Genomic DNA, 18,899 nt, shown 5'->3' with positions numbered 1-18,899 from the left:
GTTTGGCCTGATGTTTACATTCAGTTAGTTCTATAAAGTTATTTTTATTCTCCACATTTTTAACACATGGTTCAGAAAAGCCAAAACATCATATACTACACAAAAATCAGTATTTTTATCACAGTTTGGTTAATTCTGCAAAGTATGCCTAACAGAAACAAATAACAAAAGAAAAAAAATGCAATGAATAGCAAGTAGAGTTGAGCTATAACTACTTCTGTTAATAAATAGTCAGCATTAAGGTACTAAGGATTAATATTTCCTATCCAATGTTTTTAAAGCAATGGTGGCACAGTGATTAGAATGCAGTGTTGCAGGCTGACTCTGCTGTTTGATCCTGATTTACTTATGGTTGATTCAACCTTCTCTCTGAGGTCGATAAAATGAAGGTCTGGATTGGGGCAATAGGTTGACTCTGTAAACTGCTTAGAGGGCTGTAAAAGCACTATGAAGCAATATATAGCAATAGCAATAGCAGTTAGACTTATATACCGCTTCATAGGGCTTTCAGCCCTCTCTAAGCGGTTTACAGAGTCAGCATATTGCCCCCACAGTCTGGGTCTTCATTTTACCCACCTCGGAAAGATGGAAGGCTGAGTCAATGTTGAGCCGGTAAGATTTGAACCGCTGAACTGCAGATAACAGTCAGCTGAAGTGGCCTGCAGTACTGCACCCTAACCACTGCGCCACCTCGGCTCTATAAGTCTATTGCTAGTGCTATTAAGGGAATGAGGGAGATTACATTCATACCAGCTAATATTTTCTCTTCAGAAATATGTATGTCTGTGCATATGTAGGTTTAGACATATCTGTAGTTTATTTTATATGTCTCCCATCTCGCCATCAAGATGCCATCTACTATATAGATAAATACTATTATCCCATTATCAAAAAAGCAATTGTGAACAAATAAATTCCCTTGTTTTGCACCAATAGAATACCAAATAATTTTTTGCTCCTCTTTCCTTGGCTTCAGAAAATAACTTGGGAGACTGATAAGTTTGCAACCTTCAGAAAAATTCATGAAGGAAAAGAATACCCTTGACATATTTGGGGTTGAAGTCCTGGTGGTTTTAAAAATAAGGAATTTTGTATAAGACCCAATAAATAATATAAATAAATAATAGAAGAAGAGCTTTAAGTTTTTCTCAGAAATAGAGATGTGTCTTCATTTGCTAGGAAGTGCGTATTAACCTCCTTAAGCCTTTATGCCATATACATTCTTAGCCCATAGAAGTAGCAAGGATGGCAATCTGTATTGTGGACTGGTGGTATGTCATGATTGCATTTGAATATACACCAAAAACCTCATCTTGTACAAATTAGGGCTCTAAAAATATAGGCTGTAATTAGGCACTATCACTAGCTAGTTGTACTCTCCCTTAATTTGTTTCGGGACTCCAATCGGCTCTGTTTGTCTGTCATACCCAATTAGAATGAGAATGGTAGCACAGTTTAAGACTTAACATATTTTATTTTGAAATCTGTTAGTCTTAAAGGATGCTACCACACAGAAATGCTGCAGTGAGCTCAGAACAAAACAACATGATGCTTCCTGTACTTCAGAAATCCTTAAACTGAAATTGCTGGAATTGGTATGTTACTGTTGCATCTGCTGTCTGTCCATTAAAAAAGTAGATGTGTATGTCTTAGGCCAAATGGAACAAAAACGTGAGTATCATTTACAACTACCAATACTTTTGTATTGGTATTCCTTATTCATTCTTTGCTTATTTTTTGGTAAATTTGTTTCTCAAGCTGTGTCTAGCCTGAACGGTACAGTATCTATGCAGACTTCTCTTTCAATTTATTTAACAAGCAAAGCATCCTCTAGCTTTTTATTCCTTGTAACTGTTGCTTGACACATACTAATCCATTCTGCATTTACATTTTGAAGAAGTTTTTGTTTGTTTGTTAGTAATTCAGATACTTTTTCAAGACTTGTGTGTGTGTCTTGCTGTTGAGAATAACTCCAAGTTAAAACAGATATTTTCATGTGATATGTAACTGTCTCCCAAACAAAGAGAATAGATAGATAAATAAGGTGTGTTAAAATATATGCTTGGATATATTTTAATGAGAATCAAAAATTGGTGGAAGGAACAGCTTAAAAAAGGAACATACTTCATAATGTAATGCATTTGCATTAATCATAAATTAAAATGAGCTCATAGCAACAGGAGTCAATATAATTAGGTGTGGATTTTTCCATTTTGCGGGATGTTTATGCATGATTTTTGGCCTTGTTGCTGCACGTTCTCAGAAATAATACATTAGATAATACAGTCAGTGTAAAATGGGAGGCTGGAACAGGATTATTCCCTTACTATTCACTGATTTTCTTGGCAGCTAAGTAAATGGTGATCATAACTAAGCTAGGACTTAAACTATATAAATGTTTAAAATAAATAAATGAAATTTGAGGTATAGATATTGGTTTTTTTTTAAAATGCCAGTGCCAGGAAGGACAAAGTTCTTGCTGAAGAATTGGAAAAACATGACCATTAGCTTGAAGTCAGAGTTAGGTAGCCGAGGGCCCTCCAAATGCTGTGGGACTCAATATCTTTCATCATTGGCTGTTGTAAATAACTAGTATTTGTAAGACTAAGGTTCTGTAGGCCTACTATATCCATAATAAATCATGAATTTGATAATAATTTCTTACCAGCTTTTTCTGGAAAAGGTTCTAATGCTGGGAAAGGTAGAAAGAAAGAGAAGAGGACAACTACCAGAAAGGTCATCATTAGTTACAGTGATGAGTGCACCATTAAGAGAGTTGAAAGAACAGGATAGATCATCACTGAGTACATCAGTACAACTTGATGGCACATCATTTAAAAAACAAAGCAGACTTAACCTATTCTTGTCTTGTGATATTGTCAGAAAAACGTAGTTGATTATTCTTAGCATACATAAAAGGTCACAATAGTACCTACTTCTTAGAAATCAATTTTTATCTCAAAAAAGTGTCAAGGGATCCAGCATTTCTTTATGAGTCCTCTTTGTGTATGAAAAGCAAAGAAAATTATTTTAAACAGCAGAGATTAAGAATTTCCACTGACAGTTGTTTTTGAGATCTTTTGTAAAAAGAAGTAGATTGTACAAGCGGGATCTAACTATGACAACAGAGATAAAAGTAATAAAGATAAAGATCCTACATCACTCTCATATTACTGACTACATGTAATATGCATATAAGTAACAGAAATCCTAAGGACTAAGGTTAAAGATATGAAAAAAGATTTGATGAAATGGTAAATAAAAATGAAAGTAGATATGATCTTAACATGTTCAGTTTGTGACTTAACCACAATGGCACTATCATTGGAATTACTTATTTGGGTTATATAGGAAATTCAGTGTGTGTTTGATATAATAATATACTGGTTGAATAAGATAGTTACAAAAAAATCAAAATATAATTCTTATCAATGAAACAAAAATAAAATGCATTTATGAGATGGCCGTTTTATTGATGCAAGAACATTTTCATTGGTAAGTAGCTTTGATTGTTAGTTGTTTTTGAAGAAATATAAAATAAATTATAAAGCAGTGTAATGGATCAATCCATTTTCTTTTCATTGGGTTAAAATCTCAATTCAAAGGTTTCGTCCCAATTTCTCTTACTTTTATATTTCTAACATGCATGTGTTCTTTTACACATGCGCACATAATCCCAGTGATGTAATTACAAAAATAGAACACATTCAAGGAAACACAAAATTTTAAAATGTGAAAAATAAAATAAATAAATAAATCAGCATTTAGCCCATATTAATTTTTATTGCCGACCCTAAACAACACTACATAATTACATGTTGAAATGAAATGTTGTGAAATATAGTGATAATTCACATACGTGATTTGGCAAGTAGAGTCATTAAAATGTTCTGGGTAACTGTTTGTGGGGACTTTCACAATCTGTTGCATTTTAAATATGTTGGGATTACATCTTTAAGTTCATTGTGGCCATTGACTGGGATTTAAGCAATGGTGGCCTCTAAATGCCTGAAAAGTCCTAGTTATGGAAGGCTGTAAGAAAATTTGGAAGGATGTGGTTTTGCTCTTACTGTCTCATAAGCTTTTGATTTTCCAGTTGACCCATTTAAAACATTCTGAACTAATGAATAATAAATGACCATAAAAATATAAAGTCACATTTCAGAAAGATTCAGGATGGTTGGCAAACAGTAGCTGACTTATAATTATTAGATGCAAGACAATTTATTGTTGGAGTAAGCATTTATTATTTTGGTTTCAGTTCACTTTTGACAGTTGATTGAATGCCTAGATTCTTTTTTATGTGAATTGTAGTCAGTTTGGTTCTTACGTAATATCATACTTCAGGCAAATATGTTGTTAAACTCTGGGCATTATACTTGTAGAATTACAGGCAAACTGGGATGGATGCAAAGAAAAGCAGTGGGAATGAACAGTGGGAATGTCAGAAAAAATACTTGTGGGTATAGATATTCTTCACTGCCTTAAAGGGTACCACATTGAAGAACTTAAGGATCTGTTCTTTGTCACCTCAAAGCACAGCATACAGAATAAAGATTTTAATTTACATAAAGGCACAGACTGATTAAACAGTAAGAAAAATGTTACTGTTTGATCATGAAACCAGGTTCTGTGTGAGAGGTGCTACGTTCCACTCTGTTCAACAAGAGCCATCTCCTAGGGATGCATTAATTTGTGTCCTAGCACTGAGCAGATGGCATGCTTCACTTTAGGGCATGGACTGACATTTAGGATTAATATAATAAAGAGCAGGAATATCTAGATGTTTCCTAAAACTCCCATTGTCTTTTTCATCTGGAAGAGGCAAGCTGACCTTTCTGATTTCTTTAAAAACAACTTAGCTTCTTTCCATAGAAAGCCAGTTACAGTTTCAGGATATCCTTTCTGTGCAGATTAGCTGTGAACATTCTCAGTGAATTTCCACTTTGGTCGCGGTGTTTAAAAATGTTCAATACATATTCTGTAGATGCTTCTGTCAGTGAGAACATCCCCTGGATTTCTGAAGGGGATGTTCACATTATCTCATTTTTAAATTTTAAAATATAATAACGCATATGTTCTCCAGTAAAAAGAAAACACTTCTGTACAAGTGCACATAAAATGCTTCAACAACTTGACTGTCACATCTTCCCTCTCAAAATAAATAAAAACTAGTACAAATCCTTGGTAGTATATGTGTAGCATATAAAGCAGGGGGGGGGATCCAATCACATAGTCCAGTGTTGGCAAACCTTTTCAGTATTGAGTGACAAAATGGGAGCATGCATGCACACATGCATGTGTGCCAGAAACCAGAACAGCAGCCGCCTGGTGCATATGCGCTGCTCTTTCGATGTCCTGTGTGTACATGAGCACCGGCCACCTGGTCTTCCAGTTTCTGGCGCACATGTGTCCGTAAAGACCAGTTGCCCAATGTGCATGCACATTGGATGGCTACTTTTAAAAAGTATTAATTCTTTTTAATTTTTGAAACAAACACAACGCATAAAATCTTCCTTCTTTACATACTATAGAAAGTGTATCAGTTGGTTTTCCTGCAGCTCGGTGGGAGGGGCTACAACAGGGTTAAGTCACAACTTGATTGTTCCAGAGACTGAGGGAATTTTCTTAAAGTCACCATCCTTCACTATTGGCTCCCAGTTTCCTCTCAGTCTCCTGGTCCAAGCACTGGTTTTTGGCTCCTTGAGATACTAATAATTACTATTTTAATTTGATAAATTGGTTACTCTAAATTGCTAAATTTTCGACTGCCGGCCATCGAGTCTGCTAGTCAGTCTCATAAGGAGGCAGGGCTCCCATTGCTTCTGGGCCAAAGGGATTTGTCCGACTCCTGGGCGTGCAGGGGTGACGAGCTCCCATTCACAGCCAAGATTGCTAGAGGCTTTAAGGCGACAAGGTAGGCAAGATGATGGAACGCGAGTTGCAAGTCACATCGCTGGGATTATCCCAGATGCGCCCCAAAGCCGCCACACCTTGACAGCTTGCCGCGGCAGAGGAAATTGGGCGTGTCATTCTAGCCTCGCCGAACGCAACTCCTAAGAGTGCTTCGGAAGCCTGTGTGGCAGCGCGGCCACACAGCCAAAGCAAGTGGGAGCAGTACTAATAACTGACTCGCCGAGAGGCTTCCACCTCAGAGTCAACTTACCGGGTGGCCTCTATCTCCTTCACCACAAGGCGCGGTGGCCGTTTTGGAGCGACCTTGTGGCGCCAACCTCCACACGGGCAAGGCCTACATTGTGATCAGTGGCAAGAGCTCTTCTGACCGGCAGCACAACCGCATATTGAGGCCGAAAAGGCTCTGGTTCGACTTCCAAACAGACCAGCCACATGAGTGAGGCATGGCCTCTACCAGCACCGGGGTAGCGCAGGCCCATGAAGGGAGCAATGGGGAGGAGAGAGAGGAAGGCCAGGCCAGGTTGAGGCCTAGGGTGATAACTTCTAAGCCGTCTGCAGATCAGCGCCCCTCCAGGGCCAAAGTGAGAGATGAGCTCCGCAGACAGAAGGCCTTGGAGACGAGAGTGGCCGGGGCTGAGAAACTATCTCACCATGTTTGACCCACTTCTCCAGACAGATTCAGGTCTCCGGTGAGGCCCATTCCTCCCCCCTTCCCCTCTCTTCCTAGGGGGTTCAGTCCTTTGTCTCCTTCAGTCTCCCCAGCCAGACGTGGCAGGCAGGTGACCTCACCTTCTCCCCCTATTTCCCCTAGTTCATTTAGGGGTGGGGGGTGGCGAGCCTTCAGATAGGGGATCCGGGGATTATCTACCTCCCTCCCTCCTAGCCCCACAAGGCCCATCTGCCATGAGACCTTCAGAGGAGGACCTGGAGGATTTAGACCTCCTACCTGAGAGCATCAGGAGGCTTATCGCCTCAGCAATCTCTAGAGGAATCACATCAGGGTTAGTCCAAAGGGACCAGTCATCCCAAAGAGCTTCTAGATCCCTCTCTGATAATAGGTGCCACAGGTCTCCTTCCCCGGCCCGGGGCCTAGGCCAGGCCAGGGCTCATTCCCCATCAGTGGTCAGTGAGGCCTCTGCATTGGGGGAGGATGCTCCTCCAGAATTAGGCTTCTCAGATGAGGAGGAGGCTATCCCTCCAGATTCTCAGGCCTCTTTACACCTCCGGCCTTCAAGCCCCTATTGCACAAAGCCAAGAAGACTACTCAGATTGGCATGGGGGCCCCGCCAGTCTCTCAACAGAGGGACCCCAACCTCGCTATGTTTATTAATCCAAATACAGATAAGGAGGTACCAACTCTACCCCTTTTTCCTTGCCCAATCCAGGGAGCAATGACCGCCGCTTCTACAATATGGAGCAGGCATTTTCTAAGGCCCTTCAGTTACCGACCATAGATCCTCCCTTTGCACTCCTGGCTAGCGCCTCCACTCTTGTCTCCGGTGATGTAGCAGATAAACTTAAGCCCAAGGCATGTTGGAACCTGGAAGAACAACGGGAGACAGCTTGCATGCCCGGAGAGATGGCTCTGTGTGCCACAGGTTTGCCATCACAGATGTAGTCTATTTCTTGAGTTGGTAGCTTACTTATATATTATTTATTTTATTGTTTACATGATTGACAAAGGATAAATTTTATTATATTTTATACATGTCTCTTTCAGTGTCTTACAGTTTCTGAAAAAAGTTCTCAGTCTGGAGGAAAGCAAGGATTTGAATGGTAGTGTGTTAATTAGCCATCAAGCTTTAAATTTTACTTCACAACTTTTCAAACAACTTCAGATATTCACAGAGTACTTGCTGGCGGTTAATGAAAATACCACAGAATATGCATTGTAAAAATAGAGAAATCCGCCACCTCCAAGAAGTGGAACTCTCATAAACCCCTACATACACCTACATCACTTTTCTCTGATACTTGAAGCGAAGATGAACACCATACAGGTAGTACTTGCTTAGCAACCACAGTTGGGACTGGCAAGTTGGTTTTAATATGAAATTGTATGAAGTGAAATCAGAACTGTGCTTACAATGATACTTCAATTTCCTTTGTTTTATAAACCTATGAAGGTCATAAATGGGAGGATTGGTTACCAAGTTACTTTTTCATTACTGTGAACAGTTGCCAAACAAGGCAGTTATTAAGCAAGGACTATCTGTATACCAAATCAAATAAGGCCTCACAATTCTTTGTGGCAATCAAGTTGCTAGGGGACCAAAATCTCCAGCAAAAAAAATATATTACTAGAAATTGGCAGAGACGGAAGAGTCATGGCTCTCTTCCAAAAATATATTGCTCCTTCCTCAATTAAGGCAGAATTGAAGTGACATTTGATATATTAAAAAGGAAGGTGGGATGTTTTTCTACAGTGTTCCTAAGAGCAGTGCTTTGTCATCATGTATTGTTCTCAGGGTTTTGGAGCACAAAGTGTGCAGCAGCCAGTTGAGTTGCTTTTGAAAGGGTGAAACAAAATTGAATGAGTTTTAAGTCTGAGAACTTGCAGATCATGATCGAAGAAGCTGAAGCTACAGATGCCTAGATTTGGAGGGCTGAGAGTACCACATGGAACGTGTAGGCCTGCATGGCATCAAGAAAAAGTGGAAGGCCTCAGGAAAAAATTAGAAAGTAGGCAGATCCCTTGAAACAACTCCTCCATCTTTTTATAGTCTATGCCCTTTTTCAAGTTGATTTCCCCACCCCCTGAAAATCACAATGTTTAATTTTAATAGGATCTTGATAGCACCAAGGAAGGCATTAGAACTAAACAAAACGCTTGCAGATTAGTACTCAGAATCTTTACAACTGAATACTATTTCCATAATTTCCATTTTTCTTTGTATCAAATGCATTGAAAAATCTTTTAAACCAAACTCACAGGCTTTGGTGAAGAGTTTTCGGGGCTTGTGCATAGTGTCACTTACAAGGATAAATGATGTTTATTTTAAGGGATAGACTTGTAAAATAGTCCTTTGCCAGGGAAGAGACAAGAAAAGATGATCTGTGATTCATTATTCGCAACATTTCAGGGATACTTAAACACCAATTCATCTGGCATCACAGTGCAAAAGAGCATTTTTCTTGTTACTAAAGGGAAGCAGAGCCACTTATGAACTGTAGCAAGAGGAGACAGGCATTAATTATTGCTATGAGGAGTAGAATGGTACAATTCCAAAGGAAACAAAACAGATTTGTGCCAGAAAACCTATTTTTGTCCAGCTTACTACTTGGCATCTGTTGGTCAAATGGTGAAAGCTATAGAACAGGGCCTCGATTCAAGGGATTGCTTCAGCAAAAACCCCACACAAAAGTATCATTGGATGATGGTGGTAACTACATTTGCCACCCTCCTCTCAATGGGATTTAGTTGTGAGCATTGGCTCCAGGTTGGACTTCACTCTGGGGAACATTAAAATTTCTCAATGACAAGAAACCAAAAATTGCATACATAATACTTGGGTTCTCTCCTTTCATCTTTATTACTTCTTCCAAGCTTCCTGGGAACAGTTTTTTTCATCAAAGATTTACTTAAGTATTTTCATGTAGGTTGAATGAAGATTTTAGCTCCTGCTGGCTAACCAAGCTACAAACTCCTTGAGTAAATCGTTCCCAAAGCCCAGCTCAGTTTTCCATGTATCTCCTGTGCCTCAGATTTTAAACTGTAGTCTCTTGGCGTCTGTGATTCCACAGTTTCCAAAAGAGAATATAAGCATTGGTGTTTATTTTTAGCTCAGTTAATAGTTTGGGCTTGAAAATGTTTAATCAGAAACACTTCTGGAAATCATGTTGTAGGCTGTTGGGTCTACTTTACAGATGCATTATATAATAATAATGTCACTTTTTATTGTGAACACACTGGCACCATTAAAAAATGAAAAAATTACATCCTAAATAAATAAATTAAAACAACATGAAAGTAGAATGCATGGACTTGTACTATATGATGGAAATTAAAATTTCATATATGTATGAAACAGGCACAATTCACCTTTTTCCACTCAAAATTACCTTTTTTTGGATGCTTAAAGGAAAATGCTTATACTACAGTCTTGACATCAGATCAGTGGAAACAGCTCATTCGATATTCTATTTCTTACCCATTCTCATTTCCTTGCTGATAGGAAATGGATAAACTATTTGCCAGTCCATCAGCCATGTAATATTCTTTGATAAAATTCTGCAAAGCCATTTTCTAAGAACCAAGACACATGAATCATCTATGTGGCTTACTTGACAACCCAGGGCTGGTAAACTCATGGCTTATTTTAGGAATTAGATATAACACAATCTCTCTCTGCCACCTCTGTCTTCAATGCTTCTGAACTGCATGAAATAACTGTGCCAGTACTGGCACAAATAAATATTTAAACTCATTCCCTTAGAGTCAACTCTGGAATTTCCTTTAGCATTTTTTAACTTTGAATTGTATCTGTCTAATTCTGTAATGGAAAGGATGCTACAAACGATTAAACTAAATCCTATCCTTTTACTAATGCAGGGTGGTGCTCCGTAGTTTGACATTTGACATTTTTGAGAAATAGTGCAGTGAAGCATAATCTATTGAGCTGATTTCTGTCATCCCTTTGCTAGCTCTCCTCCCCTAGTCAACACATCACTGATACAAATTAGCCATTATCCTGATGAAGTGCCTTGTAGCCAATTTTGTCTAGGCTTTTGGATATTATATATTAGAGGGATATGAGCAGGAATATGTTCCTTGATTATATATGACATTACAATCCAATGTAATATCATATATAATTGCAACATGTATATTCAACTATTTGAAAGCTCAATTGAAAAGTAAATTACACAGGTCTTTCCCCCTCCATCCTTTTATTCCCTCAGTAACAACTCTGTGAGTCGATTGCACTGAAAGAGTGGCTGGTCCAAAATCATTATGTGAAATTCATGGGGCAGTAGAGATTTGAATATTATACAAACCTGTTCTGACCCCCCTCGTCCCACACCAACACACACTCCGAGCCAACGATAAGTTACGGCATTTAATTAACAGATAGACAGGTCCTTGGCAGCAATCCAACACAGATTAGCCTTGGCAGCAATCCAACACAGATAAGCCGTGGCAGCAATACAGCCTACCAAGCTCACAATAATGTTCTCCGACATTAGTTCCTGCATTGACTTCTGCAAAAGGGTGTGTGCACAAGCAGTCTTTTTATAGTCTGGAGAGGAGCCTAATTACCACCAGCTGAGTGCAATTCCCTCCTGTACTTGCGCAACTGTTCCTGGCGCCTATTAGCTCTTCGGTGCCAGGCATCCAGGAACAACTCACTGCTGACGTCAGGAACACCCTCCCTTGTCTCCTTCCCACTGGTCCAAGGCTCAGGCGCCTCCTGGTGGCCAACTAGCCTCTCTGCACCCTGCTCGGAGTCGGAACCCTGTCCAGGGTCCTCCACATCCTCCAGAGCTGACTCATAGGGCCCCTCGCTGTCGGAGTCTGGTGGCAGCTCCAACGGCTCCTGCTGGGCCACAACACAAACCTCTGTGTCTGATTAAATCAGGAACTTTGGCAAAAGTACCTGCTTTGAATTCAGATGGATACTAAATAAATGGGATCATAATTAAAAGACTATTGAGCTAGGAATAGGATGGCAATCTATGGAACATTAGCCTGTATTTACCTAAAATTTGTAGTGAATGATACTAATTTAGATACGCAATAGGATTCCTGAAGTTGAACTCTTTGATCATGACTCATTAAATAGTCTTCTCCCAAATCGGTCAATAAGATAGGCAGCCTAGGTGGTTAGTAATGGCTTAAAATTTTAATTTCCAAACAAAATCTATAACACTACTTTAGCAAAATATAATTGCAGTTTAAATTGGATCAATATTGTCCTTTTCAAAGATTGCAAGTTAATAAAAGTGTGATTTGTTCCATTTTTTGACCTTGGGAGATAGAGAAAATAATGCAACCATATCTTTATTTCAACTTACCAGATATTATTCTTATCCACTCCTACTATTTTCTTATAATGTTGAATTATTTTTTTTGTTATATTGGATGGCATACTCTCAGCCCCACTAAATGGACCAGACCAGGAAATCAACTCCACAGGAAACTGCTTTTATCAAGATTATAGTAATATTATATAATATTACACAGACAGACATTTAAAACATCTCAACGCCTTTTGCTTAGCTAATAGTTCCTACATACAGGTGGTCCTTGACCATCACTTAACAACTGTTTAACAAATTTTGAGCTCAGCTGTGGTCGTAGGTTGAGGACTACTTGTAATTTTAGGTTAGCTTCCTTCCTTTCTCTGAATAATTTTAAAAGTTAAATTGTTCCCTAGAAGCACCATTGAAATCAGTAAAAACCTAATGGATAGTTGAAATTCTCTTTTATTTCAACAGGATTTAATTATATCAACTTAATTTGAATGCTACTCATCAATTTATAAACTTTCCTGAAAAGGCATATGTATTAATGAAATATAATGAAGAATATATAATTTGGTGTTCAGTCACATAGTGACACCTCATAAAGTGAAAATATCTTTCTTACTTTGAAGACGTTCGTGTGTCAAGTCTAGTAGCACTAGTAGGAATAGACTGACTTTCACAAATATCAAGACAAAAATGGTCACATTTTTTAAGCAAAGAGTTTTAGTGGCAGTTTTAGAAATCACTTCTCATACTCTAAAACTAATAAATCACAGAACAGCAATCTGTGGGAAGAAATATTAAAGTAATTAGGGTATTTTTTTCCCCACCTACAGTACGATAACCAGAAAATCTTGCCTTCCCTCTGCCTGCTTGCTTTCTGTCAGTCATGTTCTGGCAAGGTAAGTCTCTTTTGTTATCGTTCTTGTTATTGTGAGGAAGAGAATTAGTAGGGATTAACTCTGAGGTGCTAGAAAGAAAACATTGTGATCACTCAGGTTTTCAAACATGGAACTACCATTTCTGAGCAGCCCATGTACTTCTTGTTTTAAGGATGAAGTAAAAAAAATACTCTGTATAATATACTTTCCTTTTCTTAAAGGGTGGTGCCATTTTTCTAATAGCAGTAGTTGCTTCCAATCCCTTGAGATATCTATAGCAATAGAAGTTTTTCTCTTTCAGTAAACAGATTTCATCAAAAATTGCTTTTTGCATTTGTAAGCGAACACATTGCCGGTGGACTTTTGTCATGGGGGGGGGGGTAATTCTGTTTTTGTTCAAGAATGTCTCCCTTTTTTAAAGAAAAAAAAACTGAATTTTACTGCCTAAACATTTAATGGAGAGTTTCAGAATGTCATTTGTGGATTACTCTGCAAAGAAGGAGCAATGAACTTGCTTAGCACAATCTATAAACTAAGTCTATTTTATTCCAGCTCTGATTAATATATATTGTACAGTTTTTTCCTTCAGGCACTATTTTACTCTTTATATTTTTTATAGGCCTTTTATGACTTTTTATAACTGTCATAAAAAGAATAAAAATGATAGAATTACTGCCACAAAATTGAATATCAGAGCTTCTGCAAGAGCAATAACAGAACAGGAAAACTAAAGGAATATGGGTCCTGTCAGGACTATTGACAGGTTAATTTTTAGAAAATAGATGGAGAATTGCTAAAAAGATAGGCCATCCTTTCTAATTCTTTGATAAATAATTTGTAGGTACAAAAGTAATGATTTTTGGATGAAGGAACAGAGTATTTATGAAGCTGCACCTTTGTAAAACAAAAACCCTGAATGTTGTATATTCCTACATTTTTCATGCCTGCTCAGTTACGTTTACTGGTACTTCCTAAATTTTTTAAAAAGAAGTTAGTAAAACAATGGCACTTCTTTCACTAACAGTGTTGTATCTTGGCTCGCTTATAAACAATAGTGTACTGCAACACTACCGTTTTATTTGGACAAAATATTGATTCTGCCTCAGAAACAAGGAGGTATATATAACAAAATAGAAACGTAAATGCATGACCATACAGAAGCTTGGAAACTGACAGGAGAACAAGTTAATACTAGTTTCCTAATTGAGTATCGTTTTGACAGATAATACTAATTGTCTCTTTTTTATCATAATGATTTAGTTGCCAGGAGATGCAGCTTCTGTATCTCAGTCTTACATATGAAAGATAATACACAAATATATACTCTTATGATGTCAAAATAATTAATTAAAACTTTTTATTATGTACTAGAGAGGCAGAGAGGTCACCTATATTCATTCAAGCTGTGCTTTATATTAACCTATTATTCATGTATTGCCTTCTATGTGTCATTGCACCATAATTGGGTTCATATAGTGGATTAAGCCATGTTTGCCTAAACATGTTTTATTGAATAAACTGGACACACACCTTAGGTAAAATACCATAGTTGTTCATAACATACACTGAAATAAAATCAAATTATTTTAGGGTTTATCATTATGTTTGAACTGAACCTCTGAGTCAACACTTTGAACTGTGGGAAGAGTTCAGGATGAGTAACTGAACACTGGCAATGTATATCAAGTATGTAAGTTCAACCAAATATATTACCGTATATACTCGAGTATAGGCCGACCCGAATATAAGCCGAGGCACCTAATTTTACCACAAAAAACTGGAAAAGTTATTGACTCGAGTATAAGCCTAGGGTGGGAAATGCAGCAGCTACCGATAAATTTCAAAAATAAAAATAGATACCAATAATGCCATTGCCCATTGAATAACATATACAGCCTGCCTATGCCCATTAAATATACAGTAGCCATTGTAAAAATTTGCTCTGCATAACAAATTATTATCACACAATACCGGTGTATTCAATGAAATACTTCACTCACCTCATGATGCTGATGTCCCGCTGTGATGATGATGTCCCACCTCCTATGACACACGGCACAGTGATTCCTATCATTGGATCACTGTACCAGAGGAGGTGGGACATCGCTATGTGGCTGCTTACCATAACAAGGAGGAGGTGGGACATCGTTGCAGAGCGGCAGGAGGGGGAGGAAGGGGAATCGTAAGATAGCCCTGCATTACATTAGAACGTGAGGAGGGGGGATGGTGCGGTGCACGCTGCGCGGCAAACTGACACAGAGGGAGGGGAAACTCAGGGGCGCTGGGCCATTCACGAGCGTCACCCAGCGGCATGGCCCCGCCCCTTTTTCTCCTCCATTTCGGGCAAATTTTTCACTGACTCGAGTATAAGCCGAGGCGGCTTTTTTCAGCTCAAAAAGTAGGCTGAAAAACTAGGCTTATACTTGAGTATATACAGTAATTTGGGGGGAATTGCTAGATTAGTACATTTCGGAGGTTGGAGAGAGCAATGTGATTAAATTGTCTCTCACCCAAGTGAATTTCAGTAGCCTCCTTCAGGCAAGCATCTTAATTATGCCAGTTGAAATCTCTGTTGCAATGAAGGTACTTCAAGCCCTAACAGGTATTTAGCATTTTATCAGACTGATACTGTCAAGTATTGGATTCTGCTGTTATTTGCAGTTGTGTTCATGTTTCTTTAAATAGTCGGCGAATCCATTTGCCTTTTCCCAAAGCAAAAAGAGATGTGAATAAGAGGGCTCCTGGTTCAGCTAGAAAACATATGCTTTGTTTTCAGGCATAATCTAACATCTTTGCAAGAATACTGGACAAGGCCTCTATTTAATGCCTTGCTACAATGTATGTTTCTGTGATTCTTTTTGGTTAAGAGCCTTTGAAACAGATAAAATCTTTATTGATACTTACTCATTCCCTAGGGCTGAATACCTTGATCACGAAAATATTTTACTTCAACTCCCACTAATCCCAGCCATCATTACAAGTGATGAAGAATGCTGGTAATGCAGTAGGATCACAAATTGCCTATCACTAACTAACTAACTAACTAACTAACTAACTAACTACACACACACACACACTGTTATTGGTAAAAAAATCTTCTCTAAAATCCTAGTAATTTGTGTATTGAGAAGCCAATAAACAATTGTGTTTTAAACCATGAATTGTACATAACAGTGAACCATATCTTGGCTTTCAGACTACAATGGCTGTGTTCACACATTGGGTAAACATATATTTCAGTAAAGGATCCTTGTTAAGAACAGTAGGAACCCCCCCCCCCATCTATTCCCATCCATCTCTAATAACAGGAAACATTATCTTTGGTTCATGTGTGAAACTAGAACCTTACTGTTAAGTACTGCAAGATATTAATTAGGTTATTCCAGGGAGTGTTACTATGCACAAGGAGGAGTAGCCACATTTATGTCTGATTGTGTAATGAATAAGTATTCTTGGGAAATCTGACATAATTAGATCAAATAACCCTGGAACACAACTGGAAGAACAAGTTGGAGAAAGAAACAGATCCTAGACCCATTTAAATTATTGCATTACAAAAAAGATGAAAGAAAGCCAAGTAACAAATATTTATGGGTTTTTTTTTAATGTAGTACTTCTTTAACATTCATATTTTTGAAAGAAGGCTAGAGCCTCTCTGCTTTTATATGTGTAGCAATAATCTTGAAAGCCAGGAGTGGATAGGGAGGGAGGGAGAAAAGGAAGGGAAGGAAACAAGGAAGGAATCAAACTGAAACATATGAGGCTGATGTAACGTTTTATTGGAGAGTCTGGCTTCCTCTTTATGGTTTCTATGTTATTTATCCAGTACCTGAAGGTGAAAACTTTACACGTGATGCTCCATTGCTTAGATTAGTTATTCTCTTGGTACCAACAGGTAAACTAAGAGAGGCATTCAAAGACTTGCAAAAATAATATTTACAGAGTCAAGTGGTTTTAGCTATAAATTGCCAAGTTGATTTTACAGCATTTTTATACAGCGAAGTTCATAGACACAGGGTACATGACAAGGTCATGGCTAAGTGGTGCATTTTCACTTGAAAATCTTTTGAAAGGCATTTTTTTCCTTTTAATTAGGCTGCCTTCTATTATTCTAGCCAGTCTTTCTTTCTTCAATTGCCCCTAGTTTTTTTTAAAAAAGATGTACCCCTAGTTCTGCTTTCATCCCTTCCTGTGTTATGCTTTCCATAGCGCTTTCAAATCCCAACTGTGTGCAAGCAGTACTTCTTTATTTATGAGCCGTAATCTTAAAAATCCCATATAGTGATTACAATCTTGCTAACAAGGATGGTCAGGTATAAATGAATGATGGAAGTAAGCATTTTTGCTTGCTCATTAATGGGCGAAGGAAATTAACTTTGACTGCATTCTTCTTTCAGTTAGAGTAGCAAGTTGCTTTAGCTTTATAATTCTTTCCCCTGCCTGCAAAGGGAGAAATATAATTATGGGTATTTTCAAAAATAAAAATAAACTCAGTATGCCTATTAAAATAGGGACACGGTGGCTCAGTGGCTAAGATGCTGAGCTTGTCAATCAGAAAGGCCTGCAGGTCGGCGATTTGAGTTGGGAACAACTAGCACATATGTGCGAGGGGAACCTTTACCTTTATGCCTATTAATCTGGTTTTGTAAATGTCAGCGTACTGACTCAGTATTTACAGGAATTGAAGACTCAACTGGTTGAGGAGGCTTTGTGCACTACAGGTAGTCCTTGATTTATAGCCATTCATTTAATGACAGACAGTGCTGAAAAAAAAGTGGCATTATTGATCCTTATGACTATTGCAGCATTCCCTGGAGTAAGATTACAAAAATGCAGGTGTTTGGCAACTGGCATTTATTTATGGTGGTTGCTGTATCCCAGGGTCATGTGGTCACCATTTACAGCCTTCCCAGGGTCTTCTAACAAGCAGAGTTGGTGGTGGAAGCTAGATTCACTTAACTGTATGATTTGCTTAACAACCGCTGCAGAAAAAGTTGTACAATTTAGTACGATTCACTTAACCATACCACTTAGCAATGGAAGTTTCGGTCCCAATTGTGGTTGTATGACTACAATGACTACTTGTATGCAAGAATTGCACTGCAGTTTAATACGATAGGAGAGATGATCCCGGGATATAGAAGAAAATTAATTTAAAAAACAGTATTAAATTAACCAGAGTTAATTAATACTGTTCAGCCATTGCACCAAGATGGGGATTGAGCTCAACACAAGTATATCTGGGGCGACAATGTTATGCCACCTTCGTTCTGTAAGGTGGTTTTAATTTTGGTGTGTGTGTGTGTTATTTTTATTTTTGGTATATTGTCATGAGCTGCCCAGATTATTTTGTAAAAGATTGGCAGGTATATAAATCTTTTCAAAGAAATAAGTATATTCACATAGTTTTTTCCAGTGATTAAAAAATGCATGTTGGATGGACTCTAGTCTACTTAAAAAAGAAAATAATATCCTCACAGCATTAAAAGTAATTTTTAAATATCATTGTGAAAATACAGTTTAAAATCAAATTATTCCGAGTATTACTTGATTGCTTTCATTGTGATCTGTTTCTGGTTCTTCACCATTAAACGGAGTGAGATGATTCAAAAGGTTTCAAATGTATTACATGATTCTGAGGGTTTTATGATTTAGCAACTTGAATATGTAACCACCTGTGTATATTTTCTCCTTCCATTGAACCTCTCATTGAAAGAAAGCAAGAAGTAGTGGGAAAGGGAAGTGTCAAGCTAGAATCTTGGAGAGTGTGAATTCTAGTTCAGGGGTGTCAAACTTGCATCGTTGTGGTGGTTTCATGTGACATCAGTACTTTCCCCCCCTTTGCGAAACGGGGCGTTGGCGTGGCCAGCATGTGATGCATCTGGCCCGCAGGCCATGAGTTTGATAGCCCTGTTCTAGTTCTTCCTTAAGCACAAAGCCAGCTGGATAACTATGGGCCAGTCACTTTGTCACAGCGCAAGTGAGGAGGCAATGGCAAACCACTTGTGAAAGTTTCTTCGCTAAAAAAAACCTGCAGAGACTTGTCCAAGCCATCTTCGAGAATCTGACACAATTGAACAGAAGAAGAAAAAAGAAAAAAAAGGGTGGGTGGGTGATTTATGATCCAGCCACGTA

The 18,899-nt window shown here is 38.2% G+C and overlaps 1 protein-coding gene across 6 annotated transcripts in view; it reads left to right on the top strand.

Moving 5' to 3' along the window:
• Positions 1-18,899, top strand: part of OSBPL5 (oxysterol binding protein like 5) — a 125,748-nt gene that overhangs the window by 46,496 nt on the left and 60,353 nt on the right. For 3 of the 6 annotated variants that reach the window (XM_087716993.1, XM_087716983.1, XM_087717000.1), the window contains one exon: positions 12,720-12,785. The exons of 2 other annotated variants lie outside the window; for them this stretch is intronic. The gene's annotated coding sequence lies outside the window, so the exon portion shown is untranslated. Of the gene's footprint in view, positions 1-12,719; positions 12,786-14,428; positions 14,451-18,899 lie in introns of those variants that run through there. One more of the 6 variants, XM_087717004.1, reaches the window with a different exon arrangement.

The sequence above is a fragment of the Thamnophis sirtalis genome, unplaced genomic scaffold, assembly GCF_051295495.1.
Source record: "Thamnophis sirtalis isolate CommonGarterSnake01/CBP01778 unplaced genomic scaffold, rThaSir2_p1.2 scaffold_1, whole genome shotgun sequence".
Lineage (NCBI taxonomy): Eukaryota > Metazoa > Chordata > Lepidosauria > Squamata > Natricidae > Thamnophis > Thamnophis sirtalis.
The sequence above is the reverse complement of the archived record's forward strand: the minus strand, read 5'-3'. Positions and strand labels throughout refer to the sequence as shown.